The sequence below is a fragment of the Buceros rhinoceros genome, unplaced genomic scaffold, assembly GCF_000710305.1.
Source record: "Buceros rhinoceros silvestris isolate BGI_N320 unplaced genomic scaffold, ASM71030v1 scaffold20049, whole genome shotgun sequence".
Classification (NCBI taxonomy): domain Eukaryota; kingdom Metazoa; phylum Chordata; class Aves; order Bucerotiformes; family Bucerotidae; genus Buceros; species Buceros rhinoceros.
Window position 1 is genome coordinate 48,286 of NW_010429988.1, and position 5,157 is coordinate 53,442.

Sequence of the window (5,157 nt, forward strand, 5' to 3'; positions counted from 1 at the left end):
TCCTGCTGCAACCCGCAATAGTCATAGCTGATGCTAAAGATTCATCAAAAACAGGAGGCAAAAAGGAAGAAGGGGAAAGAAAATTTTTTACATAGAGTAAATTCTTTATAGCATTTTTTTAGTTAAGAGGTCTGCTGCAATTTGAATAGTAACGTTTGCCAGAATATTAATAAAAGTAAATTATCCTCTTACATTTCTGTATTCTTAAACAGTATCATCAGGGAACAGGAATATTTAAGTCTTCTACAGCATTGGCAGGATACCACTCTTAGTCATTTATGGGTTTTAGAAAGGATGTACTTCACAAAGTCAGGTACTCTCCAGAGAATGACCAACTTGCCCATAAGATTTGCCATAATTTGTAATCATATGATTACACATTCATAACACTTTCTAGTGCAGCTCATTAGAAATATCACTCAATGAAATTAGGAAGTATTTGGCAAAATTACTTCTTCCTAACTAGGGCACATGGACACCTTACCTACAGTATGTTTATACACTGTTTAAATCTTGTTTCAATGGCATGATATATCACAACTTAAACAATTAACACAACTTTCCAATATTGGAACCACCTATGCAAAATTTTTCTAAGGTTAAGTCTGTGTGATATTTTTCAAGTGCTGATTACAACTTACAGTATCTTAAATTTCTATCACCAATACTGAGTTCAGGTATTTTAGCTTAATAATTTCCTCTCTCCAGAGAAAGATTCCTTTCTATACATCATCTACTCATTAACATGCAAGAAGAAAGTCTAGTTTAAAATGAATGTTCTCTTTACAAATAATTTACGTACATCTTTCCTCAAAAGCAGAGAATATATTCATATCCTTGTAATGTACTCTTGAGTAAAACACCCGAGAAAGGCTGGGTTTTATCTTGACTGGAATACTTTAAAGTTTACAGGGTTATACAGAGTGATGGAAGACCACTGGTCAGACACCTAGAAGTAATAATAAGTTACAAACCTACTTTGTGAGTCAATTAAGACAGACACGCCTTGTAACATTAAGAGGCCTAATTAGCTGTTCAACAGCACTGTGTGCAAGGGAACAACCTCCCCAACATTCGGAGAAATCACTTATCAATCTTTACTGTTTTATTCAGCAATTGCAAAGCAGATCAACAGAACTAAGAAGGAACAAAGAAGCTACCCACTTGCCTAAAAAAAAAATAAAATTAAAAAAGTCAACAAATCTCAGGAAAAAGATTCATTTAGAAAAAATTGAAAACACAGGTTATTCAAGATCAAAATGAAGGCATTTGTACTAGTATCCCACAGATAAAGTACGTAACACGACCATAAGACACCTATTTCCAGTGCAGTTCAGAATCTCTATCTTTCTCCAGTGATGATTCACTCACTGGGCAGGACAACTCCCATCTACCTCTGAACAAGCTTGCTGCACAGCACGGTGTTTCTGAAATCAAACCACAGAGCTATAGTAATGGATGTTAACAACTCAGAAAGAGAAATAATGAACTGACAGTTTGTTAAAACAGTTATTTTAATATTCCTGATGGTCAGATGCCATTGTGACAGATTACTTCCCCCAGTCCACTCTTGTCTTGAAGGCCAACAGTGTACAACTTAGTTTGGGGTTTTTTTTTTAGTTTACATAAAGAAATCAAAATTATTTGGGCAATAGTATAAGCCAGCCACTGTCAGTCATCAGTATTTGATCTAAGAAACAGCACTGTCAAATTGGAAATTCAGCTGGAAACTAGAGAGTACTTCAAACACAAAGTAGTAGGTGTAGTAGTAGTAGGTGGCCTTAGAAACTTGAAGAGCAGCAAATAAGCATCTCTGTTCATGTTAATACTCTGAGGTTAAAATTGATGAGCCCAAAATCTCTTCTTCATCCACATTAATTCCAAAACTTGGCAAAAAAGTAACTTTCAATCACCAAGTTATGATGTATTGATATGCTATAATATTTTTGACTGCAGATACTTGAAGTGAATGCTCACTTGAGAAACATTTTTCAACTATTTCATAGTAGCAGTAGCTTCCTCTACATACCAGAATAAGCAGCAGAGTGTCAAGGCTTGAAAAAGGCTTTCCGAAATAAGGCTTTTTCCAGAAACTGCAATCTTTTTACAAAAGAGAAGTTTCTCCATAGCTACTAAATTCCAGGGTGGAGAGACTCAGCTGAGGCAATGAAAGACAGAGCACTTGGGATCTGTTTCACCTTTAAGTTTTCAAACTTTAAATGGTAAGACGAACTGATCAAACCCATATGCCTCTTCTGATCAGCTGTTCTGCAGTTCTTCTTTACCCCAAATATTTAATTAAATTAGCTTCTAGAAAAAGTGTAAGATTTTTTACTAACTTTGCATATAGGATTGATCAAGAATTTTTGTTGGATTACAGAATCCTTCCGCAAGCATTCTTCAAGTCATGATGCAAAATCCTCTAATTGTACACTTTCTCGATGAAGATTCACATGGCTCTCTCTATGTTATCTCAATTTTGGGCAAGTCAGTAAATGCTCCATTTTAAATATGACTCCTTTTTCATACAATATCTTATGCTGCAGAACTTGGTATGGGAGACCAGCAAGGTGCTGTTTTAAGCTCAAAAGAAGGTCTACATGCTAACCAGTTTAGTCAAGACCTTATTCTTCTACTCATACTGTTTTACAGATATTTTCTTTCCTATCTCATAGCAAGTTGCCTTTCTATCATCAGCAAAAGCTTGTCACAGTCCAGTAAAACAAACACAGTATAAACTCAGTTGATAAACTGATTTATCAGGCCATTAGAAAATCCTGTTCTATGAAAGTAAGTCCCACCCTTTCCTGTTCTTCTCCATTTTTGTCAACATACAAACAATCAAAGGAATGAGGGAAAACAAAAATATCACTCACACATACATACTTTTCCCCTTCTAATTCAGCCTGCATCAATATTCCCGATCAAGTTTTTCTAGCAGACAGTGCTAGGGAATTAGACATCTCACTTTTTCCACAGACCTTGAAAATTGCAGTAAAACTGTCTACAAAAGACATTCAGATCTAAAACTGATAGCCATTGGACATGGTTCATGAGTTTACAGAAGGAAAACCTGCACCCTCCCTCCCATTCACATCTCTCTGGCTGCTGTGAGGAGTTTTATCTGTTACCCCCACTCTCAGTCCTTTTCCGAGGCTGTATTTTCTTCATAAACAAGTATCTAATACTCCCACTTACCTCTGTACAGCAATAATAGCATGGAGAAAAAATACTACAGGACTAGTAATGCCATTAATTTTACCGCTGGACAGCAGTGAAACGACTAAAGACCTATCAGCATTAGTCTGAAGCTGTTCAGGCTAATACTAGGCAGGGGGGAAAGAAGTATTAGCAAAAGGCCTAGCGCAATCTGTCAGCAAACTCAGCAAAGGAGGCAACACTACTCATAGTGAGGAGCATGTACAAGCACAAGGAGGATCAAGATAGCTAATTTTAAATGAAAATTCAGACATCTACTGAATTCAGTAGATCGGCACATGTCTTTGAAAGTCTCCTAGTGACACATTAGGGAATGAATTTTTGAAGTGCTGGATTTCCAAGTTTTGAGGGATAGTTTCTGGTTATTAGTAACATATTTCAGCAGAAAGCACCAGAGACAGAAATAACATCAGAATCAGCAGTTAACAAATACAGGGAATATTTGAAAGAATATATGCTTTCTTACAGTTAGAAGTAAACCAGTAAGATAAGAGAAGGTTTTCCCCAGATGAATTAGTGAGTTTCCCTTGTTCCAGTCTTAAACATCAACACATCAGGAACCTCTCATGCTTTTGGCACAAAGTTTGCTCATAAGACATTTGTAATCCAAAAAGTAATGAGGAAAAACTCTTCAGCTTGCAAAGCAAGCACATAAGAACTTCATATTTTACTTCGAGGTCTACCAAGAACGTACGCGTCATACATACACCCCTACGATTCAGTTCCACAGAATAGGTGGCAGGGAACAGCTACTGAAGCTTTGCCCTCTGGCAGCAGCATCACTAGCAGACGAACTACCTCTGCAGAAGCAAAAGAGCATAACTAAACAAGAAGCCGGTTCAAGAACATTACGCACAGAATGACATTAGTTTGGAGAATAGAAGGATGAAAAGCAGCTGATAAGCAGAACAAGTATCCATTTAGTACTACATGAAAAAATTGTGGAAGCGTTGCCTTATTTAGCTCCCATGTAGGTCTCTGAAGCATCAGTTACCTTTCCAGAGTAGGGAATAAAGTAATGTCACAGAAGAAAATGAAATCACATTGTGAAACTGTTTACTTCCTTTCACTTTTTTAGTATGTCAAAAGTACAGGCAAGTCATTCAAACTCTCTAAGCAGACAGATTTTGTTATTAAATTCCCCATTCACAGCACCAGACAAAAGCATTAATAATCACTTCCACGACAAAAGTCAGCCTACGACAAGTGACAGTGGTATAAGAAAGATCATTTCCTAAACAGGTATCTGGAACACATGTATGAACATTCTTAGCATCCTTCATTGAACATACGTGCTATGCATAAAACAGACATTTAATTTTCAACTATTACTTGATTATGGATGCTCCCAGAAAAGAAAATAAAAACCAAAATGAAAAACCTCCAGAATCCAAACTCAAATATTTAAATACTATTTAAAAGAAAACAAAGCTGACACAATCACTGCCAAACAGATCAATATTGAATCTAAATAATTATTTTTCACAGCAGAAAAACTAAACTCTCTTAATTAGACATTTTTCAGTGAGCCTTCTGAGCCTGTTAAGGAAATTCGTATTTATAAATCCCGCCTTCTATAAAAGGTATGTTAACAAACCCACGCAACCCAGTCCTCTTCAGACAGCGACCCCCTACCACATATTGTCATATACTCATCACTAGTCTAAGTACAGCACCTTCTCAGGGCTAAACAGCCTCGTGGTCCTCCCTCTGCTGTTGCACAGAGAGTCTTGGACACTACAGAGATACCCACTGCCAGCAGCAGAGCTGCGCAGCAGTTCCTGTACCTAGATGACACCTGTGACACTCCGTGTTCAGGATCTCTGTTAACACAGCATGTTCCAAAAACCTCACACAACATCCACGCAGCCTCAGCACACACAGCACCAGCCTCAAGGATCTGCAGGCAGTACAGCCACTACCTCCTAACATATCTCT

At 37.3% G+C, this 5,157-nt stretch overlaps 1 protein-coding gene across 1 annotated transcript in view; it reads right to left on the reverse strand.

The window, feature by feature from the left end:
* The window catches only part of SLTM (SAFB-like, transcription modulator), a gene marked incomplete at its 5' end in the record, with an annotated part of 25,758 nt that overhangs the window by 20,086 nt on the left and 515 nt on the right, over positions 1-5,157 (reverse strand). The gene's annotated exons all lie outside the window — the stretch shown is intronic.